Source organism: Emydura macquarii, unplaced genomic scaffold, assembly GCF_026122565.2.
Source record: "Emydura macquarii macquarii isolate MOO-44397 ecotype Brisbane River unplaced genomic scaffold, CSIRO-AGI_Emac_v2 contig_1876, whole genome shotgun sequence".
NCBI lineage: Eukaryota > Metazoa > Chordata > Testudines > Chelidae > Emydura > Emydura macquarii.
The window spans coordinates 25,354,591-25,371,749 of record NW_027132013.1 but is presented as its reverse complement, the minus strand read 5'-3'; the positions used below and the strand labels follow the sequence as shown (position 1 = coordinate 25,371,749).

General features: G+C 42.9%; 1 long non-coding RNA gene across 1 annotated transcript; it reads right to left on the bottom strand.

Moving 5' to 3' along the window:
• Positions 1–4,056: 4,056 nt before the first annotated feature.
• Positions 4,057–5,704, bottom strand: LOC137159697 (uncharacterized). Its single transcript, XR_010921697.1, has 2 exons — positions 5,594–5,704; positions 4,057–4,332 (listed from the first exon to the last, which is right to left on the bottom strand). It is a non-coding gene; the product is annotated as an uncharacterized lncRNA (long non-coding RNA).
• Between the last annotated feature and the right edge of the window lie 11,455 nt (positions 5,705–17,159).

The window sequence follows — 17,159 nt, the reverse complement described above, 5'->3', positions numbered from 1 at the left end:
ATTTAACAAGTGGGCAATGGAGGATGGCATTATGCAACAATTCGAGGTGGTAGTTGACATCTTGATAGTGAATGAGAGATAATCGGTAGGGTGGTGATGGAGCATGAAGGGCCTTGAAAGTGAAGACAAGCAGTTTATGTTTGATGTGATAAAGGAAGGGGAACCAGTGGAGGGATGAGGATGGGGTGATATGGTCACAGCAATGGGCTAGGAAATTGATCTTTGTAGCAGCATTCCGCTTGGATCTGAGCAGGGCAAGGTTGCATTTGTCAAGGCCAGATAGTAAGATGTTGTTGTAATCAAGATGAGCACTTGGATGAGAGTTTTAGCTGTGTGGATGGATAGGAAAACCCATATTTTAGAGCTGTTATACAGAAAGAATTTGCAAGATTTAGACACAGCCTGGATATGAAGACCTAGAGAGATCTGAGTTGATGACGACACCCTGGCAGGGTGGATGCAAATTAATGATTTTTCTTTTAAATAAAAAAATTGGCTTTTTAAATTTAAATTAAATACATGTATTAAATACATTTAAATTAAATATTTAAAATTAAATTTGAAATTATGACAACCTATGTACAGGCCTAAACTTACTATAATCTATTAAAATAATTTAAAAAATACTAAGCAGTACATGTTTGCTGCCAACTTTTAAAGAAAGCCAAACCCTGAACTGGTAGAAGTCATGGGAGAAGCATTTGGAGCCAGCTTTTAACAGCAGAAGCTTCTGCAGGCACAGAGAATATTTTCTTCATTTCAGTTTATTCATAGATTCCCAGGTCAGATGGGACTTTGTGATCATTTAGTCTGACCTCCTGTATGACACAGGCCATAGACCTTTCCCAGATCAGTTACTAACTGATTCAAATTTAAGAAACTAATGGGAGCTGAAAATGCAGAAAAGCTTGTTTTCTTCTTCCAATTAATGAATGAAACTGAGTGAGAGGATAACATCTACTAATCAATTCGTTAACTATGGCTAATACTTCCTTTGTTTAATAAATTAGTTAGTTTTAAATGCAAAACATGTTTTTAAAAATTTATTGATAAACTTCTTTTCATATGTCTCCAGCACATTTCAGATTTTTATTTAACTAATAAAAAACATTTTTAAATGTATTTTGTGCATTTTTAATTGAATTTGAATTTCCATCCAAATAGAGCATGACACAAATCAGAAGTAAAGAATTAATAATCATCTAGTAAATAAGAAATGTATCATTCATTTTCTAACAATAAAAATGTAAAAATTAAAACGGAATAAATGTAAGTCAGTTATATAATAATTGCTTAGATAAGTGTGTATAGAAATAGTGAATCTGCCTGGTTAGCCAAAAGAAGCATCAAATTTAGGTGCATAGGCTATCTTTAGTTGCAAATTAATATGTTTTAATGATTACCAACTAATGAGACTCAACCTACCTTTAGGAATAACTAAAAAATACACATAAAAACAGTTAAAATTTATTATTTAAATTAAGGTTTCCTGTTTGCTGATTTACATAATTATTAAAATTGATGATTTAAATCACTGATTTAAATCTATTCACCCTGCACCTACCTGGATTATGGGCCTGAGTGCCTGGAAAGATGATGCTGTTATCTTCTGGGTTTGAGAAAGCAAGTAGTGACAAGGGCTTAGAGGTGAAGATTAAGAACTCTGTTTTAGCTATGTTGAGTTTGAGTTGACATCCTTATAGTGTGATTTGTGTATCATCCATGTTCACCCTAATAGTGTAACTGTGTATTGTCTAATGCAAAGTATGTCATGTAAGGTGTTTTTGGAATGCTCATGACATACTGAACATTATTGTCATGGTAGCATGTTTCCTGCAGTGTCATACATATGTGCAGATATGAAACTCTGCTATGCCATATCCCCAAACGTGTATCTCACATGGCTTCGATAGATGCAGACAAACATAAAGCTGTGGCTCCACACCCAACAAAAGCATGTATACAGGAACAGTGGACTGGCCTAAGCACCTTTGAGCACTTTGGCTCTAGAAGGAAAAATCACGCCTATTGCGAGACATGGATGATCACCTGACCCCAAGGGGTGTCGATGAAACTTGTTAAAAACAGAGGCATCGTTGTCTCAGGGCTCTCCCCTGGAATCTGTCTTCCAAGCAACATCAAAGACTGGCAACTACCCATTGGGGAAGGGGGGGAGCCTGGTTGCAAGATGCATCGCAACCAGCCTGTGTGGTAAGCTAACGACATAGATGGTAAAAGACTGAAATATTAAACTTAGTTTAGGATACGAGTTGTCTTTTAGTTAATTGTGATTAACTCCTTGACTCATTATTAATCTTGATTTATATTATCTGACTTAAATTTACTTAAAATCCTGCTGTAATCAATACATTTATTTGTTTTATCCAAAACAGTGCATGTGGATTGAGTGTGTGTAGAGACCTCAGAATGACAGCTGGTGTATATCAATTTCTTTGATTAATTGGCAGACAAAAGTAAATGAGCTTGGAGGGTGCAGTGTACAGCACTAAACCCTGCAAGACAGCAGTTCCCGGGGTTGCATCTGGGACTGGGGGTGTTTGCTGGGGATCTACCCCATGAGTGGCTGGCCAAAAGCACTCCTTCACTAGGTCAGGAACCAATTACTCGCAGGAGGCTGGGCGTGGGCTGACCCAGGAATGGGTGGTTTACACAGCAAAGCAGGGTAAGTCAGGACCCAGGAGTGATGAATTGGGGTGACACAGCTACACACCAGTCCAGATTGCAGGGGGCGGAGGGGGAACATCACAGGTAGACATCCACAAATGTCAGAGAGACAGACCAAAATCTTAGTATTGAAGGAGACAACTTTGGAGAAGAGAGATAGATCTGTCAGTTGTCAGCAAAGAGATGATAGTTGACTTTGTTTTTGTGGATGAGATTACCCAGAGCTAAGGTGTTGAGGGAGAAGAGAAGGGAACCAAAGAGAGCCCTGAGGAACTTCCACAGACAGCTGGAGGCAGGATGAGGAGGATCCTCTGAAGGACATGCTGAAAAAAAAATTAGAGAAGTAGAAGGAGAACCAGGAGAGGGGGAGGACAGAGTTGTTAAAGCCAAGGGAGGAGGAGATTCAAGAAGAATAGCATGGTTGATGATGTCAAAGGCAGCTGACAGGCCAAGTAAGATGAGGATGAAGTACTGGTTGAGCTTTACTTAGGAAGAGGTCACTAGAGCCTTTGGCAAGAGCAGGGTCTAGGATGGAACTGAAAGATAGGAACTCCATAAAGCAACTGTAATCAGTGTGTCCAAGGGTTTAGAGATGAAAGGGAGAAAAGATGGTAGTTGGAGAGGCAAGTAGGGTCAATGTTGATTTTCTTAAGATTGCAGAGACTATAGCATACTTGTATTGTGAGGGAAAAAAGAGCCAGAGGAGAGTGAGTGGTTAAGAAGAGTAAGGAAGGGGAATTACCAATAACAGAGACATGAAAGACTCAGGGACATGTATGTATAGGAGGATGAAAAGTGAGCAAAACTGGGTGAAAAGAGGCAGTTCCAGGTTAGAAACATTGGATGAGACAACACAGAACTACCCTCAATATCCTGCAGGTAACCAAGCAGCAAGAATGGGAAACAGTTTTGACTAACCTATCTAATCTTTCTGTGTATTTACCTAGTGAATAGAGTGCGAGACTGGAAATCAGGAGACCTGGTTTAGCAAGTGTGAAAAATCAGGATGGGGGGGGGAATAGCTGCCTATATGAGATAAAGCCCCAAATACTAGATTGTCCCTATAAAATCAGGACATTTGGTCATCCTACCCAGGTTCTCTGTCCACTTCTGTCACTGACCTACTGCTTGACCTTGCCAAGTTATTTCACCTATCTGTGCCTCTGTTTCTCCACCCCCCTTTTGTTTATCTTGTCTATTTAGATTGTAAACTCTCAGAGACAGGGATTGTCCCTTCCTGTGTGTGTTCAGTGCCCCAACCTCAGTTGGAGCCTCTAGATGCAACTGTAAATAAATAAGATGATTTCTACCATGCTCAACCTCTTGGTATCTGAAAGTTATATTAGAGCCAAAATTTCTACCCACTGGATCTTTGTCTCTCTCTCCCCCTCTAAGTCAGTGGGAGTCTTCTTTTTTATGAGAAGGTGAGAGTGGGGAAGTGGGTTTTACATTCTGCTTGGAGGGAGCTGAGGCTCATGGTCATTTTAATCTCTTCCAGAACTAAGTTCCAAAGCAGATCTCTCTGTCCTCATGAGTTGAGTGAGTGTGCCACTGGTCCACAGCGATTTGGAGCAGCTCTCATGTCATGGGAATTAACGCAATCTCAGGTGCAATCTCATAGATGACTTTGAAGATCAGGTCCAATACCTGGAACCCAACTTGATAATCAGCAGGGAGCTAGTGCGGATAGCGTAACACAGGCATGATGAGCTTTGGGCCATGTTGCTGAGCTGCAGTGACTGCTTTCTGAACCAACTGGACTTTTTTTTTTTTTTTTTAAAAAAGGCCAATGCTTTCATTCACAGCTGAGGCGTGTGGCGATAATCACACCTGGAAGTCACCAATGCACAGACAGTGACACCAACATTCCAAATCCCTTTCCTGAGTTCTGTCATCAAGGTGCTGGAGTGAGGAATGTGCCCATGAGGGGCACTGTGCCCTGTGTTTTGTTTTTTGCCATTGGTCAGTAACAGTTGCTCCAGCCATCTTTGTCTCTGTTCAGTGTCTGACACACTGGTGCAGTGGCAGCATCTTGTATGCAAGAGTTACCAGTAGCTGCCTCGAGATTTTGAGCCAACCTTATCTTAAAATATTCCTATTCCTTATCTCAAAGTTTTCAAACTTTGATGTCTAGAGTTAGGCTTCCAAATCCATATTTAAGTAGAACAGGGCTGATTTTCAGAAGCACTAAACTCCCACAAATCTCATTTGAGAGAGAGCAACTCCAGTTCTGAGCTGCACCTCCACAGCAGTGTCACTTCAGAGGCACAGCCCAGCTAGGGGTTGAGGGGGTGGCAAAAGTAGCTTTATATCTTCTTTGTGCCCTCCAGATTATGGACCCTACCCACCCCTCTCTCCCATGCAACTAAGAACAGTTGGGCTGTTGTAAATTACAGCAGCCTTGAATGGCCGCCTATGGGTCATTCTACCTACACATAATAGCTGGAGCTCAGTGCACTTCAGCCTTGCTCTCACCTGCCCCTCTGTAATGTGTTTGCCAGACTGGTGTCTCCAGTCATCTAGGGATCAGCTCTAGGCCAACACCCACACTCTGCACACCATCTCTCTCCCCACTGTTCACCTATAGCCCCTTGCAGCCATTCATGCTGCACCCTCTTCATGGCTCAGAACCTCTGGCCCTGTCACAATCCACATTCCTGCCTTCCAGAGGAAGTTTGGCTCCTCAGTAGTCCAGCCACTTCCTCAGTGGCACATGGAGTATGTTGTGCTGCCACTTCCCCAGTGGCAAGTGGGGGGGAGGGACACAGGCCCACCCACTATTCTGGGTCCCAGCACAGGGACCCTGGGGATTGCAGCCTCCCACTGCACCTCCAATGCCTTTCCTTGGGCCACTTCCCTCCCAGCCTAGCACCTTCTTCACCCATCCTCAGAGCCTACCACTACTTACTCTCAGCAGCCAGCCAGAGGCTCCTCTGGCTCTCCCAGTCCCTGCCAGCATTAGCTCTATCTTAGGTAGCTTGCAGGTGTCTCAACCTGTGAGAAATACAGCCTTCCCTTCTTGAGCTCTAAGTAGTAACTACTAGACTCTGCAGCTCCTTTTATAGGGCCCTTCTGGGCCCTGATTGGCTATTCCTCCTATTGACTGCTTCCCATGCAGCTTCCTAGGGCTGCTTTTAACCCCTTCAGTGCTAGTGTAGGGCAGATGCCCCATCACATCCTCATACACCTATGAACAACCCTATTCCAGAGGCTGTGCAGGTGAGCAGCACAGGACTGTTCTGACAAACCTACATTGGCAAAAGAACCCCTGATATGTCAGGGGGATTTACTGGTGAGGAGACTTGCCTGAGTAGCAGAGGCAAGGGGCCAGAATGAGGGCCAGAAGTTCTTGTCATTTCGCAGCATTTCTCCTCCTTATAGTAATATTAGCTCTTTTTATCTCAAAGCAAATTACATTCCAGATCACATCATCTATCACCTTCGGCCTGAGATGCAGTTGGTGTCTTGCAAAACAACAATAAGATAATGTGTAGGTCAGGAAGTCATGAATAGGTTTTCTAACTGAAACTGCAGAGGAAATTTAATAGGTAGAGCCAAATCCTCAACTAGTGTAAATCAACAGAGCAAGACCCTTTACACCAGTAGAGGATTTGGCCCACAGAACATTATTACCAGAATGGAATTCTACCAGGACCCAGGGGATGTGGTCTTATTTTTGTACAAAGCTATGCAGAATCTTTAATAACCACATGTGGTCAGGACTTTGTTTTATATCTGATCCCAAAGAGAGCAGCCCACTTCCTTTCCCAATGCTGCTGAGCTGCTATTTTAGAAGAGTTCTACAGGAAGAATTCACTCTCCTGAAACATCAGTGCTATTGCCTGAACCACCTATGTGTTCATGTGGGGTGGCTACAATCTCTTGTCATTGAGTCTCTTCAGTTAAGTGTTCTGCCTTGTTTCCCCAGAAAACCTTCTTCTTTTCTTGTTTATTTGTTTTATTCAGTTCTTCCAAACTTAATTGGTCCTAATTACCATAGTATGTTTAAAATAATCTTACTTCTTTCCTGATGACAAAATTAGATATTGGAAAGAGATTAGTTTTTTTATTGCATGACATCACCAAATGGAACAAACAGCACACAAGAAAATTACTATCATTGGTTCTTGGAAAAGAATAACGTTCCCCAAAACAACAGCTCAGTATTGCACATGACTGCAGTCACTTCCTTTGGGTTTCTTAGCTAAACACAGGGTTTGAGGAAAGCAGCAAAGTGCAAAGGGATTGCTGCTGAAGTACAGGGAGGCTTGCCTGATCCTTTATTAGAAAGTTCTCCGGCATTCATGGTGATGGACAGTGATTGAAAAGTGAGGTGTTTTCCTAAACCACACTGTCATGTGTTTCAGCTGTACTGTTAGGTGATACATGCTGTGGGATTAATGGAGATTATATCCATCTCACTGGGTATAGGACCTGCCTCTCCATCCAACCCAAGTATTGGTGACTGGAGTTTCTGTGCTGGTTCCCTATGCGGTACAGTAAAAACTTACCAAATTAATAACACTCAGATGCTCCCTCTGTCGAAAGGACAGCCAGATACTTCCTCCAAGGTTCTGCATGTCTCCTGGTCCCTCTAGCCTCTTCCTGTTTTTGATCTGTGTTTGTGAAGCACCTAGCACAACAGGGTCCTAGCCCATGAGTAGGGCTCCTGAGTGCTCGAGCAACATCAATAATAATTGTGATACTCTTGTACTCTTCATGCTTGAGGTGGGGCTTTTGCTCAATGCAGGAAAAGTTCACCAAGGGAGAAGACAGGTCACCAACTATAAATATAATTTAAATTTAGGAACCCTCTGCTGGTGGTCACGATATTACTGATGGCTACACACCTCAAGCAGTTCAGAAGTCTGGTTTGGTTTAGATCAACACCCAACATACTGGATACTTATCTGAACATCTTTGATATGGAAGGAATTTTTTTAGAGTAGTGTAGCCAGGAATTTGTAGTAGCCTTAATAAAAAATCCCTTGTATATTCATTACAACCAAGCCCTGTCTCTTCTCTGCTGTGAGGGACAACACAGTGGGAATGGGCTTTCTCTTGAGATGTTCTTTGCTTCCTGCTCCTGGTAAGGCTGGAAATAGCAGGTGATCAGGGATTTCTTGACTTTTCTCCTGGGCTTTCGGCAGCCTCCATTTCCGGTCACATAGAGAACCAACAAGCGCTGAGGAGTATGAAAATCAAAAACAGAGGAAAACTGTAATAAATAAATAAAAAGGTTCAGCTAAGCTGGAGCCTTGGAAGTTTCAAAGGAGTATTTTGTCTGAGGTAGTTTATTCATCTCTACACCACAGTGCCGAACAGGGACCTGATCAGTGTTAATGTGAATCGGTATCAAACGTGAGGCCAACATTTTTTAAGATGGCAACTGATTTGGGTGCTCAGAAATGGAAAAACTCGGTCAGTGGCCACTTTTGAAAATTTGTCTATTTGTCTATACTCTGTTTCAATAGCGATTTTACTGCTGTGTGGCCTTGTTTACATTCCGCATTGCACCATTTTAACGAAAGGTTCTATTTTAAACCAATTTTGTTATACTGGGGCAAAACCCTGTGTGGGCACTCTGAATTCAATGTAAACCTCATTTATATTGATGTAGCTAAATTTGGTAAGGACTCAACTTCAGCTAAATAAATATAAGTCCAGCTGAAATTGAATTCAGAGTGCCTTTGGATGTTAAACAATAATGTTCTTTTTGTTTCCTGCTCATGAAACTTGTCTTGAAGTAACTGCTTTCTGATTTCTGACACCAGGTCCCTGCAATGCGGTGTCACAGTTGACTATGAATGCAACTCTCAGATTCACACCGTGAGAAATACTTTGCATTCAACTATGTGACTGTTCAGAACACGGCACTTAGCAAGGTGGGTGCAACTTTCTTTTAAATATATTGATGTGTGAAGCATACAGCTGAAAGGACTGGAACCTCCTGAGATTAGGGCGAGTTTTTCACTACTGCATTTGGCGAAACGCCTTTCCCCACTGGCTGCTGAACGGCACAGCCAAGCAATCTCTGATATCCCTTTCTGATCTGAAAAGTCTCCTCAGTACCCCAAGCTGTTGTGAACTCTGCCTTATATAAACCCAGCTAGACCGTTTTCAGTCACTATAGAGCCTGGACTCACCCTCACCTTCTTCCATTTGTATGAATTTCAAAAACATTTTAAAAACCCCTTCAGAACAAATTCATCTGAATAATGCCTCACAGCATAGAGTAGCTGTCACTGTATCCCACCTCCCTCTGGACCCCCAAGGGTGTTTTCCCTCTACACATTCTCTGTCCAAGATCATACTGCAGTAGAATACACTCTCATTCTGTGGATCTTCTGCCAGGTGTAAATAAAAAACTGTTCTGATGTACCATAATGACACGGGCAGGAGGCTGCTGAGGCATCAGTGCCCTGAGCAACAGAAAGCTGTCTCCAGCAGAGGATACTGCCCTTGGAAAAACACATCTTCTCATGCACTTAGTGCCATATTCTGCACCGGCTTTCCCCCATATAACCTCAGTGAAGACAATGGGATTGCACCAAATGTAAAGCAGTAGAGAATCTTCCCTATATTGTGCAAACTGCTGTCATGGCAGCTTAATCAGAAATGAAGAGGATTAAATAAACGCCAGCCATCCTTCAGTTAAGTTGACATGGGACACTTGGGAGAAAGAGAGACAGGGCCTTCCCATATGAGCCACGAGGGATACCAGAGTATGTGTGAAAATGTCCCTGTAATGAATAGGAGAAAAGGCTGGGGAGGAAGAGCGCAGGCTTTATCTCCAGGACAGGAGTGGGAGGAGGGAATCAGAGAGTGAAATGAGGAATGCTTCAGAATAAAAGAGAGTGGGCAGAGTTCCAGAAATCCTATCTCTGCTATGAAGGGCCTAGAGATCCTGGGTCGATAGGACAAAAAGCTCAAGGCTAAGCAAGCAAGCCTTTACTCAAGGTTTTCCACCTAGAAAGGGGATTAATTTAAAGAGATGGGCTAGATTTGGTTAAGATTAGGAAGCACATAGTGAAAATCTTTTCTTTTTTTTTAATCCTGTCCCATAATACAAGAACAAGGGGAGAGCGTGAAATTTAAAGGCAGCACAAATGTAACCAATAAAAATTAATGATTCTTTACAGAGTCTATAATCAGACTGTAGAAGTCACACCCTGGCAGGAGGGCATTGAGACAAAACTGTGGCTAGATTTAAAAAAGGATTGTATAATTTTAAATAGTGACTCACATTTGCAACTACACAAGCTACGATAATAAGGGTAATCAAAACTCATAGCTTGGGGTGGAAGCTGATCACCTGCAGGGGTCACAAAGAATTTTCTTCCTGTATTCAACATTGCACAATTAGAGAGATGCATGGCATATGTGACGAGAGCTAGGCATATGTGGAGGAGGACTAGGAAGGTGGCTGCACGCATCTGCTTCTGAAGGGCCAGACTCATCCATTGCCAGGCTCAGAACTTGATAGGTCAATGGTTTGAGTCAATCTGCCGACTACATTCTTATGTGGCACTTAAAAAAGCAGACTAAAACATCCCAGGACAATAGAGAACAGCCAGGTCTAAGCAAGAGGATTCTAAGATGCAGGTTTGAGGTTGCATCACAGTGGGTCAATATCAGCAGCCAGGAATTAAAACTCATCCTAGAGGCAAGGCAATTAGTAGGACCCATCTGATTGAATGAGGCTCTAAAGGAAGGAGAAGTCGAAGAAAGAGGGGAGCTCAGCAACCAGTAGCTAATGAACAGTATGGTCTCAAAGGAAATGTGTAGCTCTCTGTTAAAAATAAACAGATGGCTAGAGATAGCCATAAAGGCCAAAGGATTCCAAGGGTCCCAACCATTCTTATTTATAGAAGGTCCAATGCTGTGAGGTGCTGAGCACCCTCAACTCCTAATGTCTTCACTGGGCATTGAGGACACTCAGAAAGTAGCAGGTGGCTGTCAGGAACTCAGCTGCCTGTGGGCACCGTTGCCTGGCAAATCAATAGCTTGGCTGGGCCCAATAAGTTCTCACTAAGTGACTGTGCTCCCAGAGTGGACAGAAGAGCCAGCAGATCACCATGTAAGCCTTGTAGCAACAGCAGCACAGTGGCTGCTCTATGCATTTTATCGCAGGTGTGCCAGACCAGCTTCCTGTACCGGTTCTTGCTCCAACCCACACCTGTTCCTGCTCCAGCCCTAGCTCTACCTTTCTCTGAAATTCCAGCCATTGGCTTGTCTCCTGGCTCCAGTTCCACCAGCCAGCTCTGCTCTGACCACTATGCCTGACTCCCTCTCTGACCACTAGGTTGCACTGCCTCCATCACAGTGTGTGACAGTGGCAACCCAAAAGCTATGTTCTGTCTTAGAGCCTGACATGTTCATTGGCTACAAAATACCTCTGCTTTCTCTCCACCCCTGCAGATCTTCCCTCGAGCTATGTGTGACTATTCAATGCACAATTTGAGCCTTTTTCTAAAATGCCAGGGATAAAAAGAAAGTATCATTAAGGTAGATCTGGCTTCCTGGTTCTCATTTGTCTGAGTGTGTTGCTTTAAAAGTTGTTATTAACAGGGAACTAAATAGATCAGGAATACAGGGAACACCCCTCCAGCTAGCTGGCTGAAGGCTAACAAAGGGATATTAAGAGAAAACCACACTGGTTTGCTGGTGGTGAAAAGAAAAGCTTATCTCTGACTAGTGCAGACGTCAACAACTTACGTAATTAACTGAGCTCTTGTCATATCCAGCACAGAGGCAGCACAGGTCTTGCCACAGGGGGTACGGCAATCTTCAATAACATCTAATTCCTCTCAACAGTGTGGTGGAGCTATTTTCTTTCAGTTAACACTTCGTTGTGATTGTTTCTAAAATCCCTTTTGGCATTGTAGTCGATTGTGTTTCTGCAGAGCATCTGTAATACACGGTCTCTTAAAATGCGTCACATGAAGTCAATCCAAAACTGAAAGGAAAAGGAATGGTTTAAGATGAGATTTTTTTAAAAATGAATTGACTCAGTGGTTCAGGGGAGGAAGCATGGGAAGATTGTTCCAGGTAGATGGGATAACCGCAGGGAAGGAGTAGCCATCAACTGTGAAGAGTCAGAGGAGCAACGGTACAGAAACCAAGAGAGGAGGTGTGGAATGGGCTGCTGAGAAGTAGGTGGATTTGATGTCAAGGAAGTAGGATTATATTAGGTAGCTGTGATTGCTGTTTATTACACTAATCATAACCAACTCACTGTTACCTTTTGCTCCCATTGTTTGATGTGTCCACTTATACGATGACACACTTATGATGTGTCTCTTATATGCAGATTGTAAAATCATGGCAGCAGGGACTGCTTTTTGTTATATGTGCACCTAGCAGTGCTCAGGTCCTAAAAAGAAGCAGTGCCAGAATCACTAATTGATAGTACTGGAATGCTGTTCCAGCTCCCAAAGTAAGTGCTGGGATGGTGTTCCTGAACCTGCCCTCAGGACTTGAGCCCTGATGGGTAGTGCCTAGCATGATGGGGCCATAATCCTTCACTGGTAGCCTCTAAGCACCCCCAAAATACAAAATCAATAATAATAAAGGAGGAGGGAATGCATCTGTGGAGAGTTTTGAAGATGAAGACAATTTCGGAGAGGAATCTATTGGAGAAATGAAAGGTTAGGGATGAGATGGTTCCCCCTCCTGCAGGGAGTGAGTAGACTAGTTTTGTCATTCTTTATACCCCGAAATTCAGAGAGCAGGGTGTAAGAAAGAGCTTTATGAATTACAATAACCAAGATAGGAAGTCATTTGGACACAAACAAGGATTTCACAAGAGGCAAGATGATGGTAATCTGAATTACAGCAATGTAAGAAGAGGGTGACAAAAAAGTTAAGGGTTTGGGGCAGACTAATTCCTAGATATACAAACTCAAAAGGAAGTTATGAATTAAACTGAGACTGATGGGGGATCAAGAAGCCTTTTTTCCTGGAAGGACCTTAGCCTTTGTCACATTCAATGGTAGGAAGTTACGGTGTAGCCAAGAGCTGACTCACCAAGGGGAGATAGATGGGAGATAGAGGGATCAGTGAGTAAGCTGAGGGAGATATAAATGTGGGTGTCACCTGTATAGAAGTGATGTCCAAGACTGAACATAGCAATAAAATGTCTCAATGGTAGGAGATGGGTAGAGAAGAGGGTCAAAGACAGAGCCTGGAAACACTCTGTAACAGAGAGACTGTTGAGAAATTATAAAGCCTGCTTTCAGAATGAGGAGTCAAAGAGATATATTCAAAGCAGAAGAGTGTGCTGGTGTCACTGATTTTTTTTGCTTGAGGTGCTAAAGAAAGACAGAGCAATTGACAGTACTGAAAGCCACAGAGCAGCTGAATAAAAAAAGAAGAGACAGGGATGAGTTTATCATTCAGCATTAAGAGAAACCAGCCAGGAAGAATTTATCAAAACTCTGCTTTTGTGAGAATTAGGGTCAATTAAAATTAATTTTGTTGGAATTGGGAAATTGCTTCCACCTGCTTAAACTCAAAGTCTATGAAACAGGAAAAACATTGTGTGTTACAGAATTTCTAAAACAACAACTTATTTCTCCAGTTCATGAAAGGTTTACTATTGAAAATGAGATCTTATCATTATTCAGGTCCCTGGAACCTGGCTTGAGTTAGGGCAAAGTGCTCAGTTACCACAGTGACAGGTGTAGTATAAAAACCAGAACAGGATAGGACAGAATAGAACAGGAGCTTGTATGACGATGAAACAGACATTAACACACATTTTCCACAGATATATATTGATATTGGGGGTGATGCTGGAGTTATAAGAAAAAATATTTTGAAGCGTGTCAGAAGTTGAAGTTTAGGAAGTTGTCTACATTAAACAAGAACAGGTCTGTTAATTTTTGCTCCTTTCAGAACACAATAAAAATGCTCATTGTTTGCCAAATAGAAACAAACAAATATTTCATTTCCCAGTTTCTAAAATGCTGTTACTAGTAATGCAAAAATAAAATAAAATAAAAAAGCAGCTACAGTATAAAATATGGCTTTATATTGTCTGTTTCAAGTGCACATTTGGGTTGGACTGGACTAATCGTGAGCTCTCTGCCCCAATTTAGAGGATGAATTTTTTGTTGTCCTTGCTAGCTGGGGGCCAAAGCTGAGGGTCTGGTGCTGAACCGCAATGGAATCTGCCATCCAGTATTTGCACTCATACATCCATGCTACATATTACTACAGTTGAGTCTTGAACTGAGACACTGGTGGCTCAGAGACAAAAGTTATTTCTGATTAACAAAAAGGGGAACACTTCTCCTACTATGATGTCACTTGCCTGGGCTAGAAGTCACCCTTTGACTCTCTCAGATCATTGTTATTTCTGCTGCATAGATTGAAGGATCAGGGTCCAGAACTCCCACATCTGTGTAGATACCCCTTAAAATATTCTGCTTTTGGGAAAGTGAGAGAGAATATTGCTGCCAATAGCCAGGCTGGTTAGGCAGCTGCACCAGGATCTGAACCTGCTGACAGCTTCAGATGCCTCCTAAATGAATTAACATTGCCCTTTTAAGAAGAGTCTACAGAATGCCTCTGTCCAGCTCAGCTCTGGTGTTTCATTGCCATTTTCAGAAGACTCTTTTTATCTCTTGGACACTGGAAGGTTTTTTTCTGCCTTTAAAATGTGTTTCCTTGCTCAGTCGCCTGTCTCGGATTTATAACCATGGAAGGAAGAGTTAGAGTAGGAGTGGTTTGCTATGCAAATCAGCATGCAAATTATTAGCTGAGATTTTAGGTCAAAACAAGTCGATTTTTGTCAAGAATTTTGAAAAAAACCCATAGTTTTAAGAATGAGTTTTCAAAAGTCTCAACCCTTTTCAGTTAAAAAAATTAAATATTTTTTAACCTTAATTCTCTTACATTATTTTTCACATGGGTGCTAATTTCTTCATGGCCTGTCAGGGCAGCACTCATTTCTCTAGTTCCCTCTATAGCAGTATTTCTCAACCTGTGGGCCACAGACCCCTGGGGGTCCACAGACTATGTCTAAGGGGTCCGTGAAAGGTTGTCATTACCATAGAACAGTGGTTTTCAACCTGTAGTCCGCAGACCCCTGGAGGTTCACAGACTATGTCTAAGATTTCCAAAGGATCCCCATCTCCATTTGAAATATTTTAGGGGTCCACAAATGAAAAAATGTTGAGAACCATTGCTCTATACCATTCCACGTCATTTTCATCACTTTCATATTTGCAATATCAGTAGCCATTGCACCTACAGCTGCAACACATCTGAAGGAGGTGAGATTTCAGGGGGAGTCACTCTTAATTGACTGAGAAAATCCCCCCAAATGAAAGCTCTTGAGACTAGGCAAATCTGTACTTTGAGGCATCTTGCTTAAAGTTATCTAAGGTCTCAGCTGTCTTTGGAGGACCTTATGCAACTGAGGGCATGTCTACATTACAAAGTTAAGTGGACTTAATTTACGTCAACATCTAGCCACCGCAGTAATTAAGTCAATCAGCTGTGTCCACACCACACTCGTGTTGATGGAGTACTTCCTCCCTAGCAGCGCTTGCACTGATGCATTGAAAGCAGTGCAGAGTGGGTAGCTATCCCACAGAGTAATTAGCCACAGAGAGTTTTGGGAAGGGCTTGCAAAGCCTCATGGGACCAAAACATTGTTACAAGGGGGAAAGGGAACATGGATTCAGCCTCCCATGATGCAGTTTCCTCCTTCCCTACCTCCCTCCTTCCCCTGATATCAACAGCAAACAACCCATACTTTTTCGCGCCTTTATTCAAAAGCCTGGCTTAGGCATGCATACGTCATAGCCCGAGAAGAATGGACCCCGCTCAGCCGTGCACTCTTGTTGTGAGCATTACAAACACCTCATGCCTTATCCCGCAGTATTTCCAGAGTCAAGGCAGCAGCTGCTGCGTGGAACATTACAATGTCATTCAAGCAGCCCTGCTGCAAGCCATAGAATGAAACAATTCCCAGTTGCTGCTGGCAGTCGCGCAGCAGCTGAACACAGTGAAGCACCGTTTCTGGTCCCAGAAAACAAGCACTGATTGGTAAGAATGCTTCGTTATGAAGCTATGGGATGACGAGCAGTGGCTGCAGAACTTTCAAATGCGGAAGGCCACATTCCAGGAACTTCATGCAGTGTTCACCAGCCCTGAAGCACAGCAACACTAAAATGAGACCTGCTCTGACAGTGGAGAAGCGAATGATTATCACTCTGTGGAAGGAACACCAGACTGCTACCAGTCAGTGTGGAGTTCAGAGTTGGTAAATTCACTGCGGGAGCTATTGTGATCCAAGTATGCAGGGCCATTAATCCATTTCTGCTAAGAAGGGTAGTGACTCTGGGCAACGTGCAGGACATAGCGGATGGTTTCGCTGTGATGGAGTTCCCTAACTGCGTGCGGCAATAGATGGCACACATATCCCTATATTGGCACCAGAACACCATGGCAAAGAGTACATGAACCAAAAGGGATACTTTTCAATGGTGTTGCAAGTGCTGATGGATCACAGGGGGCATTTCACCGACATCAACATGAGATGGTCAGGAAAGGTGCATGATGCACGCAACGTTAGGTCTGTTCAGAAAGCTGCAATCAATGACTTTCCAAATTATAAAATAACCATTGATGATGTTGAAATGCCAATAGTGATCCTTGGAGACCCAGCCTACCCTTGCTCCCATGGCTCATGAAACCAAACACCAGTCACCTGGAAAGCAGTAAGGAGCAGTTCAACAAGAGGCTTAGCAATTGCAGAATGGTGGTGGAATGCGCCTTTGGATGTTTAAAGGGCTGCTGGCACAGTTTGCTTATTAGATTAGGCCTCAGTGAAAGCAAAATCTCCATTGTTATTGCTGCCTGCTGTGTGCTCCATAATATCTGAGAGGCAAAGGGAGAAAAGCTTCCACAGTAGTGGGGCGTGGAGGCAGATAGATTGGCAGCTAATTTTGAGCAGCCAGATACCAGGGCAGTAAAAAGAGCCCAGCCAGAAGCTCTGCATCTCCAGAAGGCTTTGCAAACCAGTTTCAGTAATGAGCCACAGTAATGTGTGCCACTTATCTACATTGTGCCTTCCCATCCCATCCCCTCTGTTGCATCACTTTCCCTGTACCTCCCATTTCCCCCAAAACTCCAATGATTGGAATAAATAAAGAGTATTTCATTTGTGAAACGTTGACTTTTATTGCACAAACATAAAGAATGCATGCAGGCTGTTCTGCAGGGGCTGCAGAGGGACTCTAGCCTCAAGCTGCTTTTCTTGAAGCTCAACCAGACACCTCACCATGTCTGACTGGTTCTTCATAATCAGCAGCATCTCATCCTGCGTGGCCCACTCATGCTCCTGGGCTGCTCTCCTTCTTTCCATATCCATAACCAGCTTTTCAGACAATTAAATCCTCCAGGCTCTTAGCTCTGTGTCAGCTGTCCCAGAGATGTTCATTATCTTGGTGAATAGTCAT